Here is an 18,552-nt window from a genome sequence, read left to right on the forward strand (position 1 = left end):
AAAGGCTTGCATGGAGCTGATAGGTGATACCCTCCCCACTGAAGTTGAGTTGGTTAAAACCTGTCCTAGAATAGTATTCGGGTTCTATGATCCTTGGAAGTAACATCTCAATACGGCGCTCGAGCGGCCGATCAAAATATTCCTCGAGGATAACTAACTTCGATCAATTTCAAAGCTAGCCACTTAATAGGCCACAAGTCAAGTTCAACTAAAAAGGTTCTAAGACAAATTAGTGTTTAATGACATTTCGGAAGCCTAATATACTCCTTGATCGTTTTCAAGGGATATCAGTATAAACCAAAGTATCGCACTAACGATGACTACCAGATCAACCGTATCGGTACATGCCGTACAGTTTCCTTGGTTTATTGTCATATACTTAAGGTATCTCGAGATTCGGGTTAGAATCTTCCACACAAGCAAAATACCCAAACAAACCTTTGAAAAATAGAGCAATCAAGTCAAACAATTGAAAACATCGAAGTAATCTATTCTCTTAAGGTAACCCCTTTAGAAAACATTTTGTTTTTTGAAAGTGACTCCCCAGCAGAGTCGCCAGTTCTGTGGACCTCCATTTTTCGGGCCATACCTCTGAGCGGGAGAGATACGTGAACTGACTCTTTTTTATCGCTTATGCTTTCGCATTTTTGAAAATTCACAGAGTCGCCACCGACCTTTTATTTTATCCAATTAAGGAAAGGTTTATAAAAGAAACAGAAAAAAGACCTTTAAGAAAATTCTGGGTAAGGAGGTAGGTTATACAAAGGGAAGGTGTTAGCACCCTTTGTATCCATGGTTATCCATGGGCTCTTAAGTTTGCTTAGCTCACTTGTTTTTCGATCACTTTTCAATTGCTTTAGAATGCTCATATGTGGTTTCAATTACCTTTGTAAATTGAATTTGTAATGATCCTTGTGCGGATGTATACAAAATGTTTGTTTATCTTTCGAAAGATGTTTTGAAAAGAACGTTAACTTTGTAATGATCCGTGTTTGGATGTATACAAAATATTGTCTTTTTGGAAAGTTTTGAAAAACAACAGTGTATGAGAATTTTGTTTGTTTTGATTTGAGCAAGCAAGCTAGGAGGTCTACCCTGAGTTGTAAGGTCTTTATCCTATTTCCTTTAAAAATCTATCCTTTCACCGGATACAAACAAAAGGTTCGATTTTGTACTCGAAATAGTAAAATTTTGACTTTGATTTTGAAAAGAATGAGAAGGGATTACCTTAAGAGGTGCAAGTGTGATTGTGATTGGATTCAGTTATTTTATCTTTGAAGTTAGTGATCTAACGGTTCAATTTTATCTTTGACATACACGCAGTTTATATTTGCTGGAAATTAAAATGCGGAAATGTAAAGTGCGGAAAGTAAATCTACGCTATTACATCGATTGTGCAGGAAATGTAAACTAGCCTATTTACATGAATTTGACATCCTATACATTTATCTAGGAATTTAAATTGCAAGAAAAATAAAAGGCATGTTTTTGGATTTTTTTTATGATTGATTTTAATTATAATTAATGCATGATTAATTAAATTAAAATGAAGAAAAAAGATGAAAATAGATTTAAACCTAGAAATTAAGTTTAAAATATGTACAAAATATTTGTCAATTAATTTTAAAACAAAACTAATTTTTTTGGAATTTTTGAAATTGATTTGAAATTGATTTGAAATTGATTAAGCTAATTAATACATAATTATACAAATAATTATACAAATAATTATACAAATAATTAAAACTTAAAGAGAAAATTATTCAAAATATGTACAAAATTAGTCTATAATATATAAACAATATTTTATATAAAGAACAATTTTTTTATGATTTTTTGATTGGTTAGAATAATTAAAAAGCAAATATATAAATATATACTAATTAATTATGCAAAATATTGAAATTATGAAGAAAAATAAAATATTTTTATTTCAGAAAATAAAATATTATTTTAGAAACTTAAAAATATTTTTTGTGTATTTTTTTGATTTTTGAAACTATTTTTAATTAATTTTGCAAAGAAATTAAAATAAAAATAGAAATATATAATTAATGATCCAGTGTGGTATTTAAATAAAGTCCATGGTATAGGGCTTCATTCTGATGCGTTGGATGAATTAATAAATGAGATCTGATGGCTCAGATTGTGAGGGTCCACCACTTATGACACGCCTGCAAACACTGAAACCAAAGGTTAATTTAAAAAAAACGCGCGCGTGCTGTCCAATGAGGTGAGGACACCTCATCGTCTTCAACCTCTCGCCAGGACCTTTAATAGCGCTTTTATGAAAAAAGCGCTGTAATTGATGAGCTTCAGACCTGCAAAATAGCGAATATGGGTAAACCTGAAAAGAAATTTGGCGCGATATGTCCATTCAATTCGTCTTGTTCCACTGAATTCAACCATGCTCTTAATTTGTTCTGATTTTGGCTCTAACTAAAAACCCTAAATTTGAGCTGGAAAACCCTAAAATGGTAGATTCGTATACAAGCATCCAAAGCTCAATTAAACTTCCAGAAACGATCTACACACCACACTAAGTTCAAATATATATCTACATCTTGCTAGATATGCGTGTGTTATGAGATATAAGTTGGTTTTAGTTTGAACAAACCGTGAGGTATAATGGATGATTCTGAGTGCTTCAAGGCTTGAAACTGATTGGGATATGTTCAATGATGATTGAGGATTGTATTTAAGTGTTTAGTTTGAACTGAAACAAGCTAGAAATTAAAATTCGAATTTTAGATTTCTTTGAAAAATTCAAGTTGTTACAAATATGTTACAAGCATTCTACTGGCTATGAACTGGTGTCTCCTTGATTGCTGAAGTATGATAGCTCTTTTATAGGCCTTGGAGCTGCTTGGAAGTGAAGCTAAGAAGCATTCATTAGCTTTGTGGAATCTTGACTTTTTCAACATGAGTAGCTTTGCATTTAAGCCACCATGGCTTGATTTTCCACCCTCCTTCTGTTTGTACTTGGCTTGGGGCAGAGTTGAATGATTCTCTTGATGAGTCATGCTTGGAATTCAAGCTATCCATTATCCTTCCATTTTTCTTTTTTATTTAATCTTAAAATAAGATAAAATCAAGCAAAAAATGGATAAAAATGGTGTGGGCCTTGTCTTGGTCATGGGAGGCCCATAATATTATGGTAATGATGTTTGAACCATGAAAACTTGGCCCCATTTGGAAAAAATGCATTTTTGAGCAATGTTGGTTTTATGCATTTTCCAAAATTTAGCCAACTTCAACAAGGTGTAAATCCCTCAATTTTTGTCATATGAAGGAGTTCTTGCACTTTTTGGAAACCTCAAAGAGTCCTCTAACCAATGTCTTTGGTCTCATGTCAAAATGATTTTTGATGCTCCTTGTGTGTCCTTTTGAAAAAAGTGTCTTTTTGTTGACTTTGAAAATGACCTGTAATGTCTTTGGTCATATTTTTCAAATGGTGAATGCAATGACCATGGGATCAATTGCATTTGAAAGATAATTTAATTTCCTTCAAAATGAGCTTTGGTTTGAATTTTTTGGATGAAGGATGAGAGAGTTATGACCAGTCAAAGTTGAGTTGACTTTTCAGGCAAAAACCCTAATTTTGAATCTTAGGGTTTTGTTGATTTTTGATCTTTCCTTAATGAATTATGATCATCCAATGATCAAATGATGAATCCTTTGACAAAATATGGACTTTGACAAAAAAATTCATTTTTGACTGTCTGTTGACTTTTTGGTCAAACGGGTCGTCTGTTGACTGTTTGAGCTGCTGACGGTGCGTCTGAGTGAATTGAAGTTTGAAAATTTGTATGATGGTACTTTGAGATATATGGATGTGCATGAAATCCATTTGAGGTCTCAAAAGCTTGTTTCTCCTGTAAAAACAAGAAAACCCTAGTCAGGGACTGTTTGTGTAGGAGACAGTTAAGCGTACCTGATTTTTGTGCAGTGTTGAGTCTCTGCTAATCGCGTGATATTCAGAAGACTTCTAGAACAAAAATCTTGGAATTTTGAATTGCAAAAGATTGATTTGATTGATGGTACAAAACACTGAGAATTGTACTGCCCGCAGTTTGACTGTCGACTGACTGTTCAGATATTGACGTAGCAGTTAGAGTGAAAAATCAACAGTCAAAGTTAATTTTCTTTTTTTGTTGTTTTTGTTTTTGTTTTATGTGAAAAATGAAAGTTTATTTACATGACTTGTTAAAAAAAACATAGACATAATAAATAACTAATATTTACTGTATGCGAGCAAAATTACCGATAATAACCCTGAAAATCATTTAATGCACAGAAAAATGAATATTTGACTGGCAGAAAACACATAAAATATTATCTGAGTAATTAAGCAATATTATGACAAATAGTACAACATTTAATACTGGCAGTACAAATATTACATACTATATTGAACAGTACGACGAATAAACGGTACATTTAAGAAATAAGAAATACGGCAAATTTTAAGAATGACGATTGATAACCCATGCTACAAATAGTAACATGTAGATGATTGGGAGCATAAGCATCCCAGGTCCACAGTGTTCCGGGCTATGTAGACAAAAGAAAGACATGATCACCGTAGCAATGGTGATGACCATAAGAAAACACGTTTCCCACCGCTTCGCCATTTTGTCGGGGAAGAAGAAAGGATGGATTATGAAGTAGAAATTTGAGAGATGAATTAGAATTTGATGTGAGATTTTTATGAAAAAATGAGAGGTATTTATAGAGTGGAAAGAAGGATAGAGACGTTGGGGAATGATGTGATTCCGTACAAAAGGAAAATTTGAGTGGAAATAAGATTTGAAAGAAAGTGTATGATAGTGTTGGGAAAAAGAGAGATGTAGAGAATAAAGTTAGGATTTGATTTTTGAAAAAGAGATTTGAAAAGATTTTTTTGAAAATAATGGAATATAGTACAAAAATTAGTGGGAAACAAAAGATAATAATAATCTACTTGTTACCAGTACAGTCTGAGTTTCCTGATTCTGCGCCCGCAAAAAGATTTAACTCTGTACCAATTGTGTCAGTACTATTTATCTGTAAATAAATAAATAGCATGTGTGAAGTAATAAACAGTATTTGGCGTTTGCGTAAGAATAAATTCAACTGCAAGCCAAATTACTGTATAAGAAAAATTCTAAAAACTAAGTATTTCATATGTCAGGATATTTGTTGAAATAAAAATCCATGATTATATAAGACTCTTAATTTTCAGATTGGAGTTTTCTTGAAAAAAGATGCGGGCAAATTTTGGGGTATAACAGTACCGAACACGCAAAGCATTAAATGCTCCCAACGGTCATCTTCTCAAGTGCCTATAAATATGAAGTTCTGATGAGAAGCAAGGTTACGATTTTCTGGACGAATTCTGAACGAACCTATTCTGAATAACTTGCTGAAACGCTGTTCAACTCAAAGCTCAGAAACTTCATCTTCATCAAAGCTCACTACATTGCTGTTGTAATATATTAGTGAGATTAAGCTTAAACGTTAAGAGAAATATCACTGTTGTGATTATAGCTTTTCAGAAGCATTTGTAATACTCTTAGAATTGATTACATTAATTTGTAAGTAACTAGAGTGATCAAGTGTTGATCAGGATACTCTAGGAAGTCTTAGCTTGTGTCTAACCAGTTGTAATTAGACTGATCACGTGGTGGTCAGGATACTCTAAGAAAGTCTTAGCTTGTGTCTAAGCATTTGTTCCTAGAGTGATCAGGTTGTGATCAGGATACTCTAGAAGACTTAGTCGTGGGCTAAGTGGAAAACCATTGTAATCTGTTGCGATTAGTGGATTAAATCCTCATGTGAGGTAAATCACTCCGTGGGGGTGGACTGGAGTAGTTTAGTTAACAACGAACCAGGATAAAAATAACTGTGCAAGTTGTTTTTATCGTTCAAGTTTTTAGACTACACTTATTCAAACCCCCCCTTTCTAAGTGTTTTTCTATCCTTCAATTGGCATCAGAGCGCCGGTTCTAAGGTGCAAGCACTTAACCGTGTTTAGAAAAGATTCAGGAAGAGAAAAACGCTTCAGTATAAGATGGCTGGTGAAATTCCAACAAATCCACCTGCATCTACATCTGGCTCTGCTGAGCAATATAATGGTAACAATGGTTATACTAGACCACCAGTATTTGATGGTGAAAACTTTGAATACTGGAAAGATAAACTGGAAAGTTACTTTCTTGGTCTAGATGGTGAACTATGGGATCTTCTGATGGATGGTTACAAACATCCAGTGAAAGCTAGTGGCGTAAAGCTTACCAGGCAAGAAATGGATGATGATCAGAAGAAGCTTTTCAAGAATCATCATAAATGTAGGACTGTTTTGCTGAATGCTATCTCTCATGCTGAGTATGAGAAGATATCTAACAGGGAAACTGCCTATGATATATATGAGTCATTGAAAATGACCCATGAGGGAAATGCTCAAGTCAAGGAGACTAAAGCTCTTGCTCTAATCCAGAAATATGAAGCCTTCAAGATGGAGGATGATGAAAACATTGAGAAGATGTTCTCAAGATTTCAAACGCTAACTGCTGGATTAAGAGTTCTGGATAAAGGCTACACCAAGGCTGATCATGTAAAGAAGATTATCAGAAGCTTACCCAAAAGATGGGGTCCAATGGTGACTGCATTCAAGATTGCCAAGAATCTGAATGAAGTTTCTTTGGAAGAGCTTATCAGTGCCTTGAGAAGCCATGAAATAGAGCTGGATGCAAACGAGCCTCAGAAGAAAGGTAAGTCTATTGCATTAAAATCTAATGTTAAAAAATGCACTAACGCTTTTTAGGCTAGAGAAGAAGATCCTGAAGAATCAGAATCTGAAGAAGAAGATGAACTGTCCATGATCTCTAGAAGGGTAAACCAACTCTGGAAGAGCAAGCAAAGGAATTTCAGAGGCTTCAGAAGTTCAAAGAGATTTGAACGTGGAGAATCTTCTGGTGACAGAAGATCTGACAAGAAGAAGGCTGTCTGCTATGAGTGCAATGAGCTTGGACATTACAAGAACGAGTGTCCAAAACTTCAGAAGGAGAATCCCAAAAAGAAGTTTCATAAGAAGAAAGGTCTTATGGCAACATGGGATGATTCTGAATCAGAATCAGAATCAGACTCTAAAGGAGAACAAGCCAACTTCGCGCTGATGGCTACAGAAGATGATGGATTAGAATCTACATCAGAATCAGATTCTGAAGAGGTATTTTCTGAACTATCTAGAGAAGAGTTAGTTTCCAGTTTAACAGAACTTCTGGAACTCAAGGCTCATCTTAATATCAAATACAAAAAGCTGAAGAAGCAGTTTGAATTTGAAACTAAGAAGCTGGAAGTGGAAAACTCTGAACTGAAGGAAAAAGTTTTAAATCTATCCAAAGATAGTGGATCTCCTTCTGAAACAGAAAAATCCATTCCTAGCATGAATCATATTCTGAAAGAATATGACTCGAGCTTCAGAAAGTTCTTATCTAGAAGTATTGGCAGAAGTCATCTTGCTTCTATGATATATGGTGTTTCTGGAAACAGAAGGTTTGGTTTTGGCTATGAGGGTGATACCTCACATAAATTTGAACCTGTTGATGATCTGAAGATCACATACAAGTCATTGTATGATCAGTTCAAATATGGCCATGCTCATGATATTAGGCTCACTTCACATGCACAGAAGTTTAACACTGTTCACACCAAGAAGCATGTGACACATCCTAAGAAATATCATGCTGACAAACCTAAAGAATATCATGTTGTTCCTCCTGTTAAATATTTTGCTAAACCCAAGTTCAATCAGAACTTGAGGAGAACTAACAAGAAAGGACCCAAGAAATTGTGGGTACCTAAGGAGAAGATAATTTCTGTTGCAGATATCCTTGGCGGCAAAGAGGACAAAAAGCAAAATGTCATGGTACCTGTACTCTGGGTGCTCGCGACACATGACGGGAAGAAGGTCTACATTCCAAGACCTGGTGCTTAAACCAGGTGGAGAAGTCAAGTTTGGAGGAGATCAGAAGGGCAAAATCATTGGCTCTGGAACCATAAGTCTTGATAACTCTCCTTCCATAACTAATGTACTTCTTGTAGAAGGATTAGCTCATAACTTATTGTCCATAAGTCAATTAAGTGACAATGGTTATGACATAATCTTTAATCAAAAGTCTTGCAAGGCTGTAAGTCAGAAGGATGGCTCAATCCTATTTACAGGCAAGAGAAAGAACAACATTTATAAGACAGATCTTCAGGATCATAAGAATCAGAAGGTGACTTGCCTTATGTCTGTTTCTGAGGAGTAATGGGTCTGGCACAGAAGATTAGGACATGCTAATTTGAGAAAGATTTCTCAGATTAACAAACTAAATCTGGTCAGAGGACTCCCAAATCTGAAATACAAATCAGATGCTCTTTGTGAAGCATGTCAGAAGGGCAAGTTCTCCAGACCTGTATTCAAGTCTAAGAATGTTGTTTCTTCCTCAAGGCCGTTAGAACTCTTGCACATTGATCTGTTTGGCCCAGTCAAAACAACATCTGTCAGAGGGAAGAAATATGGATTAGTCATCGTTGATGATTATAGCCGCTGGACATGGGTAAAGTTCTTAAAACACAAGGATGAGTCTCATTCAGTGTTCTTTGAATTCTGCACTCAGATCCAATCTGAGAAAGAGTGTAAAATCATAAAGGTCAGAAGTGATCATGGTGGTGAATTTGAGAACAAATTCTTTGAGGAGTTCTTCAAAGAAAATGGTATTGCCCATGATTTCTCTTGTCCTAGAACTCCACAACAAAATGGAGTTGTAGAACAAAAGAATAGGATTCTAAAAGAAATGGCCAGAACCATGATCAATGAAACCAATATGGCTAAGCATTTCTAGGCAGAAGCAATAAACACTCACTACGCCGTTCAAGGGCTTTAAAAGCGCTTTTATTGTCCTTTAACAGCGCTTTAAAGCGCTGCCAAAGCCAGCGCTGCTATAGGCTACGAAAGCGCTTTTAAAAGCGCTCTGGTAGGCCCCCCCTATAAGAGCGCTTTTATGGAAAAAGCGCTCTTGTAGGCCCCCCTTTAAGAGCGCTTTTCAGGAAAAAGCGCTCTGGTAGGCACCCCTATAAGAGCGCTTTTTTCAAAAGCGCTTTCGTATGTTGCGTTTTTTTTTTATGCTTTTTATTATTTCTAAACCTGCACTTTTTGGCAGCAATATTTTAGAACCTGTAATTTACTATTTTTTGGCAGTATTTTTTCATGAACCTATAATTTATCATTTCAAATCGATATATACCATTATAATCGATATCGATTATATACAAAAAAAGTATTATATTATATACCATTAATGTAAATCAAAATACATATATATATATATTTCTAAACCAAAACAACTAAACCAATTCACATGTTTCTAAACCAAAACAACTAAATGGGAAACAACTTCCGAGTTCTTATGCAACCAATGTACGCTTCCTGTATTATCTGGAGCTATGTTGTATTGATGCTTTAGTGGAGAACCAGTAGTCACCTGAGCTATGTTGTATTGTGTCACAGAATATGAATCAAATAACTGTACCCCGAACGATCCTGCCACAGAAGACGACTTCGGGGTACATTACTTGATTCATATTCTGTGGAACATAATCGGAAGGGGCACATTGTGTTCTATCCTTTACCAATCCATCCACTGTTTGAAGCTCAACCTACAATAGAAAAACGTGATTATTTACACAACATTCACATTAAACTTAGAAGTAAACTTTGAAGCTCAACCTACAATAGAAAAACGTAATTAGTGTTGGAGCTAAAGGTGCAGAACCTTTGCCTTGCAACTGTGAAAAAAAAACTATAGAGCATGAATATGTGAAAGTGCTAGAATATGTGAAACTACATTGATATTTTAAAATAGTCCTTGACATTCATAATGACAAATCTACAATGACTAATTTGATTGAGAATATTCAAACCGGGGTTTTGTTAACCGCAAATAGAATCCAACCAACCGGGGTTTTGTTAACCGCAAATAGAATCTGCCCTAACTCAGATTTTAATTCCGAAAAGAATTCCTCGTTTAATCTGCATAACAAAACACTCCATCACAACAGAATACAAGTACAATACAAATCACATTCACTCAGAAAAGTACTACGATACGAACCGAGGTCTCATTCTGGCAATCTCAAATTCAAAATCCTGAGCTTCATTGTCAAGTAAGTATTCAATCAGCTCTTTTGGAGTTTCAGGAACTTTACGTGACTGAGCAAATAAAAAATTAACAAACTTCAGTTACTAAATAATATATAAATGATCACTTTTCAGATTCCTTATATCAAAAAAGGCCAAACACTAAAATAATTGAGTATGAACCATTATACCAAAACAACAAATTATGAGAAGCAAAAGCTGAGCCAACATCACAAAAACCCTAAAAAAATTTCAAACATCATCATCATCCAAATACACAAAACCTTCAGAAATCGTTTGAAGAAAAAAAGAAAGAACATTGTTCATCATATTCATCAAGCATCAAACCTAGAAAAAACCCAGAAATTGTTGAAAGGGAAGAAGAGAGACTCAACGAACAAAAAACCAGAAAGATCTCACCGTAAAATCATCATCATCATCTGCTTCTGAAATCGCGTCACCATCACCAAAACCCAACAACAGGGCCGGGTTTGAAACCTCACACTCTCATCCTTGTTACCTCACTTTCATCTTCAACCTCACATTTCCAGAATTAGGGTTTCAAGAAACAACAAAATAGTGAAAGATGATAGAAGATTTACCTGCAAACGAAGCAGAAGAACGAAGCTGAAGAACGAAGCTGTGAACGAAGCAGAAGAACGAACGGCGACGGCGGCGGCGGTTGGCAAGAAGAACGATGACGGCTGTGTGGAGGTTGGCGGCGACGGTACTGGGTTTGTGAAACAGTGAAGAAACAATGAAGAAACAATGAAGAATGAAATACAGAACGCGCGTTTGTTTTAATTTGTTTTAAAAAATTTAATTTTAAAATGAGCTACTAAAGCGCTTTTCAAAAGCGCTTTCATAGGTATACCTATACCGGCGCTTTTTCTCTAAAAGCGCTTTCGTACCATATACCTAATTTTCCCTATACCAGCGCTTTTGGAAAGCGCTCTCGTATCCATCCTTTACCAGCGCTTTTTAGAAAGCGCTCTGGTACCCCCCCCCTTTACCAGCGCTTTCTATAAAGCGCTCTCGTAGCCCCCCCTTTACCAGCGCTTTTTAGAAAGCGCTCTCGTACCCCCCCTGCCAGCGCTTTTTTCCCTTGTTTTTTATTTTTGTTTTTTGCGCAACCTATAGCAGCGCTTTTCCCAAAAGCGCTTTCGTAGATGCGCTGCTAAAGGACAAATTTGTTGTAGTGACTGCGTGTTATATTCAGAATAGAATCTCTATCAGACCTATTCTAAATAAGACTCCTTATGAACTGTGGAAGAACAGAAAGCCCAACATTTCATATTTCCATCCTTTTGGATGTGTATGTTTTATTCTGAATACTAATGATCATCTTGGTAAGTTTGATTCTAAAGCACAAAAGTGTTTCCTTCTTGGATATTCTGAACGCTCTAAAGGCTACAGAGTATACAATACTGAAACATTAATTGTAGAAGAATCAATCAATATCAGGTTTGATGATAAGCTTGGTCTTGAAAAACCAAAGCAGTTTGAGAATTTTGCAGATTTTGATATTGATATATCAGAAGTAGTAGAACCAAGAAGCAAAGCTGCAGAAGCTGGCAGTCTCAGAAGCAATGGATCAGAAGATCAAGTTGCTGCATCTTTAGAGAATCTCAGGATTTCTGAAGAGCCAACAGTCAGAAGATCACCTAGACTTGCTTCAGCTCATTCAGAAGATGTGATCCTTGGGAAGAAAGATGATCCTATCAGAACCAGATCATTTCTTAAGAATGACAATCAGAAGCAGTGATTAGAATCAGAAGGCGTAAAGTCTATTCAAAAAATTTACAGCTGTCATCTATTATCTGATGGTGAACACGTGTATGTACGATTAGTACAAAGCGTGCAGTTGAAAAGACGCCGACCTAGGTAACTGTGTTAAATCATTTCATTTACCACGTTCTCTCACCTAACGTCACTTATCATTTAATGTAAATTGATTTCTCTAGATTCTGTAACTGTTCATTTTCTAATCTTATTGCATTTTTTTTAATCTGTCTCTATATATTCTTTTTAAATCATCTCATATATCTTTTTCGCTCCTTGTCTCTCTTTCTTGTTCTTGCATACTCTCTTTTGAAAACTTCTTAGTCGCTTCTAAAACCCTAATCGAAAACCCAGAATTTGTTCTTCCTAGTTGTTCATTCTGTTTCAATGGCTGCTTCTTCATCTCAAAATGTTGGTTCATCTACTCCTCTCCATATTCAAGATGAAGAAAATCAGGAACTCACTCCAGTCGTTGCATGCTATATTCCTAAGGATAAATTAGAAGTTCTATGTGAACTCATGGTTGATTTTGATAACATTAAAGAACACCAATTTCATCTCAAAGAAGATATAATTTTTCAAGGATGGACTTCGTTGTTCGCTGAGTTCTGTGGACCAGTCTACCCAGATCTTGTCAAGGAATTCTGGGTACATGCAGTTGTCGCCCCTAAATCAATCTTGTCCTTCGTCCATGGAAAGTTTGTGGTAGTGACTGAGAACATCCTAAGGATGATGTTTGATCTGAGAAACCCTGAGGGAGCTTTTGAAATCGATCAAAGGGTAAATTGGAAATATGTTTTATCCACCCTCTACCCAGACATAAATGAAACAAAGAATGTCAAGGACATGAGAGATCTCTACAAAATCTGGACCAAGATTCTTCTTGGGTGCTTCTATCACAGGAAAGGGACACATGCTTCTGACTTTGTCAACAATGAGCAAAAATACATTCTGTATTGCATTGCCACTAAGAAGAAGGTTGATGCTATCTACATTATCTTCAACCATATGTGGAAGGCTGTGAAGGAGTCCAGAAATGCCTTCAGAGAAAAAAGTTGTACCATCATTCCGTTTGGTAGAATTATCTCAAATCTTTTGGTTCATTCCAAGATTGTTGAGGACCTGGAATCTGAAGGTATTATCAAAGACCTTGCTGTCACCTCTGGGGCCTGCCTGAATGCTTTCACTTTAAAGAAGATGAAGGTAATTAAGACTATCACCAAGACTCCCCAACCTCTTGCTGGAACAAGAATCAGAAGAAAACCAGTTCTAGCTGATTTTGAAACCTTCTTCAATAGTGAGGTACTATAAGTCAGAACTAAGTATCTGAAGTCACAAAAAGAGGATAAAATTCTTAAAGATCAAGAGAAAGGTGCTCCATTTAAAGTAAATCGCAAGAAGGAAGAAAGGACCAAAAGAAAGTTTGATCATCCTTCTGGTAATCGAGTGAAGGTTGTTCAGAAAGCTGCTGCTACTACTGAGAAATAAGTGGTTCCAGAAGAAGTCATTGCAAAGGTTGTTAAGGCCGTTTTTGTTGATTTTGCGAAGAAAAATAAGGATGCTGAGAAAAAGAAGAAGAAGAAGTCAAATAACAATGCTGAGATTGTTGAAGTTGTTGAGAAGAGGAAAACCAGAAAAAGGAAGATGATTCTTCAAGAATCAGATGAAGAAAATGTTGTTCAAGAGGCTGTGAATCAACAGGAAGTTCTGGAGAGCGTCAGAAGGAAAGAGATCTCTAGCGGCAAAACAAAGATTGTTGAAGAGCCAAAGAGTAAGAAGCAGAAGAAGACCGAGGCTGTGGTCAAAGCTCTTCAGAAAGCATCCAAAGGTATATGTATTTCTGAACCTGATTCTACTCCTGCTGGTATTTCAGAAGTTGCCCCAATAGCGGTTGCCCCTATCCCTGAACCAGAAAAAGCCACATCAGAATCACCTATAACTGTTCATGTTCTTACACCTCCATCTTCTCCTGTAACCATTCCTTCTTCTCCACCCACCATTAATCCTATTCTGGATATACCACCCCTTCAAACTCTCTTTCCACCTCACACAAATATCTCCATCTCTCAACCTCCTCCCCATGCCAACTTTGATCCCATCCCTTCCACCTCTCAAAACAACCATAGTGGTTCTGATCTTGCAACCTCTACATCACATGAGCAACTGCTCCGTGATTGCAACTACACTCCCAAGCCTCGTCCTGAAGCTGAATTGGTAGTGTTAGATTCTGATATTGAAGTAGAATCTTCTTATAGGTTGGATAGAGAGCCACAACCTTATTCCATCCCTAACCCTATTTTTTCTAAAACCAATATAAAATCCCACCGTCTGTACCCTATTGGTGTAATTTTTGAAAAGGTAAAGAGGAGTCTCAGAAGTATCTTTGATACTCTAAGAATTGTTGAAAGTTCTGGCTTGAATGACGTCGCTATGCGGAAGTTCTGGAGAATCTTACGCAGAAAATCAGATGCTCTCTTTATGGAACTTTAGGAAGCCTGTGTAGAAGCTGCTCATAGCCTCGTGGAATTCTAAGAAGCTATGAAGACTTCTGGTTTGCTCGTCTCGGAGGAAGGTACACCTTGGAAGAAAAGCCATTTGTGGATGAATTGGATGTAGCAAGATTGGCTGCTGCACTGGAAGCTAATCCTTGCAGGGAAATTGTGATCTGGAGACCTCAATATCCAGTTCTGCTCGGGGATTTCAAGACTCTCTTTGACTTTTTGAGGGAAAACCCTTCTAAGAAAGACCCAAGCTTGGTCATTCCAGAAGTTGTTGACCCACCAGAAGTTGAAGGTCCTTCTGCCCCTAGGAATCTAGCTGCCATTCTTTAGGCACTTGAGAATGGAGATTCTGAGATTCCGGCTGCAGATTATGGAGATGCTTCTATGCAAGAAGCAGATGCAGAAGATCATGTTGCTGAAACAGTTCCTGTTGAGGAAAATCCTGCAAATGATTTATCAATGGAAGCTGCAGATCACAATGCCATCCCTGTGGTTAGAAGCTGTGAAGCTTCTTCTGATGAACCTTCCCGTCTTGCAAGGACTCTGGAAGTTATTCAGAAGAAACAGGATGAGCAAAGCTCAGTCAATGCTGAGTTTAGAGCTTTCATGGAGAGGCAAAATGAATACAACAATGGGATTCAAGAGATGCTGGCCAAAGATCTTGTCGAAGCTAGGGTCATCTTAGATTGAGTCTTAGTTGTTTTGTTTCTCGTTTTTTGCTTTGCTGCATCTGTTTTGTGCATCTTTTTCTTGCTTATCTCCTTGTACTTCTGTACTTCTGTCTTTTTGAGCTTAAATGAAAATTATCTTCTAACAGAACTTGCAAAGTTCTATGCTTTAAGTTGTGTTGTTGCAGGAATTGAAGATTCTCTTTACAAGATCAACATAAGAAGCAACAAGATGAATCAAGTTCTTGGATTCTTGAAGCAAGCTGAGTGCTATGAAGCTTCAGAATCAGAAGCAAGAAGGAAGAATGTTCAGATATTCTAATGATAGAATATGCTCTGAAACATTTTGTCTATTTGTTCTGACACATTCTATATGGCTCTGATACATACTATGTGTTATGAAACATATTCTATGTTCTGACTCATTCATGCTGACTTTTGTCGTTTAGTTTTGTTCTGTAACATTTCAGGATGTAGAGATGCTCTGATGATGCTCTGGTACATTCAACAATGTTCTGATACAATCTAGCATGAAGTGATGTAAGAAGAAATTCAAGCTCTGAAGCTGTCCGATGGAAGCAGAAGTCAGAAGATGGGAATGTTCTAAAGATCAAAGAAATTCAAGTTCTGAAGCTGTCCGATGGAAGCAAAAATCAGAAGCTGTGAATGTTCTGTGGATCTAAAGAAATTCAATGTTCTGAAGCTGTCCTATGGAAGCAGAAATCAGAAGTCATGAATGTTCTGTAGATCAAGCACTGTGAACGTCTCTACTGAAATACTCAGGGAAGTCTTTTATTATTAAAATTCTTCTAGTATTAATTTCAGGGGGAGATTATTCATCTCAGGGGGGAGATTATTAATCTCAGGGGGAGACATATTCACATGCTTATGCTATAGCTGTGTAAATTGTCTTTAGCCGTCTGCTCTTTCTGATCGCAAATTCATATCATTTATATATGTTTTTGTCATCATCAAAAAGGGGGAGATTGTTAGAACAAGATTTGTTCTAATCAATATTCTTAGTTTTGATGATAACAAGGATATGAATTTTGTGTGAGATAATGTGGTACTCTAATACATTGCAATTTCCTTTTCAGGAAATATATAAAGAGTATGCACAAATCAGCGCTCAGAAGCTTTGACTTAGAAGGTTCAGCATGCAACATCAGAACATGGTCTGGCAAGACATCAGAAGATGGTCAAAGCAGAATCAGAACATGGGTCTATGGAAGCATCAGAAGAACTTGAGTTCAGAAGCAGAAGCACTGAAGTTCTCATGGTATCACGCTCAGAAGCACTTCAAGGTCAGAAGACAAGAAGATGCTATGCACCAAGCTGTTTGACTCTGATGATATTCAAACACAAACATCAGATCAGAAGAAAGTACAGGTGGCAGGCTACGCTGACTGACAAAAGGAACGTTGGAAGCTATTAAAGGCAACGTTAGTAGACACAGCGTGAATAAGGCTCGAGGTAGTTGACAAAAGCGTGAAACATTAAATGCAATGCTGTACGGAACACGCAAAGCATTAAATGCTCCCAACGGTCATCTTCTCAAGTGCCTATAAATATGAAGTTCTGATGAGAAGCAAGGTTACGATTTTCTGGACGAATTCTGAACGAACCTATTCTGAATAACTTGCTGAAACACTGTTCAACTCAAAGCGCAGAAACTTCATCTTCATCAAAGCTCACTACATTGCTGTTGTAATATATTAGTGAGATTAAGCTTAAACGTTAAGAGAAATATCACTGTTGTGATTATAGCTTTTCAGAAGCATTTGTAATACTCTTAGAATTGATTACATTAATTTGTAAGTAACTAGAGTGATCAAGTGTTGATCAGGATACTCTAGGAAGTCTTAGCTTGTGTCTAACCAGTTGTAATTAGAGTGATCACGTGGTGGTCAGGATACTCTAAGAAAGTCTTAGCTTGTGTCTAAGCATTTGTTCCTAGAGTGATCAGGTTGTGATCAGGATACTCTAGAAGACTTAGTCGTGGGCTAAGTGGAAAACCATTGTAATCTGTTGCGATTAGTGGATTAAATCCTCAGGTGAGGTAAATCACTCCGTGGGGGTGGACTGGAGTAGTTTAGTTAACAACGAACCAGGATAAAAATAAATGTACAATTTGTTTTTATCGTTCAAGTTTTTAGACTACACTTATTCAAACCCCCCCCCCCCCCCTTTCTAAGTGTTTTTCTATCCTTCATGCTACACCCAAAGTGGCATCGGTAATCATTACCAGTCCGACTCCATTTCCATACTCCTCAGACAAAACTGTCCCGTGGAGTTATGACACTAATGTTTATGTCCATGGAGTTAAACAGGATACCTTGACCGAAGAGGCCATGAATTTTACTACTCCAACTATTGATAATATCGTGGGTACCAGTAAGATTACGAGAAGTGGAAGGATCTTTTCACCAGAAATTTCTCCAAATGTGGCTACTAATCCAGTCCAGGTCCAGTTCCTAATCAAGATATCAACGCTCGAGGCAAAGATCCACAAGTTGAACCAGTTCAAATACCGGTGGAAGTCACTGCCGAGGATCCATCAAAGCAAGAAATGGAGGAAATATTGAAAATCATCTGCAAAAGTGATTACAATATTGTCGAACAATTGGGGCATACTGCTTCAAAAATCTCAATGCTGTCTCTGCTAAAGTATTCAGAAGCTCATGCCAAAGCCCTGATGAAGTTCCTGAAAGCTGCACATGTACCACAAGAGATTTCAGTCGATCAATTTGAAAATTGTGTTGCCAATCTAACAGTGAATAATGGCCTCGGTTTCTCTGATGGTGATTTAACCCCTGCTGGAAAGAATCACAATAAAGCCCTACACATCTCCATTGAATGTAATGGCACCACTCTATCTCATGTGCTGGTAGATAACGGTTCTTCTTTGAACGTGTTACCAAAAACAGTACTGGAAAAGCTTGACTTCGAAGGAATTATGTTACAACCAAGCGATGTTGTGGTAAGAGCCTTCGATGGGTCAACAAGAACAGTGTATGGAAAGGTGAATCTCCCAATCAGAGTGGGCTCTCAGATCTTTGATTCTACCTTTTACATAATGGACATTCACCTAGCATATTCCTGTTTACTAGGACGCCCTTGGATACATGGGGCAAATGTTGTAACTTCTACCCTACATCAGAAGTTGAAGTATCCAGTAAAAGGAAAGATTATCACAGTTTATGGCGAAGAAGAATATGTGGTTAGCCACCTGAGCAACTCCAAGTATGTTGAGTTGGATGACGAGTTCATCGAAACTCCCTGCCAATCTTTTGAGGTGGTCTCTCCAGATGTTTATATTTCCAAGCATATTTCTGCTACTCCAACTACAACTATGGCTTCCCTCAAAGATGCCAAAGCTGTGATCGAAAAAAATGGTTGCACAGCATGGGGACAACTCCTCGATATACCTTACAAG

The sequence above is a fragment of the Vicia villosa genome, linkage group LG4, assembly GCF_029867415.1.
Source record: "Vicia villosa cultivar HV-30 ecotype Madison, WI linkage group LG4, Vvil1.0, whole genome shotgun sequence".
Taxonomy (NCBI): Eukaryota; Viridiplantae; Streptophyta; class Magnoliopsida; order Fabales; family Fabaceae; genus Vicia; species Vicia villosa.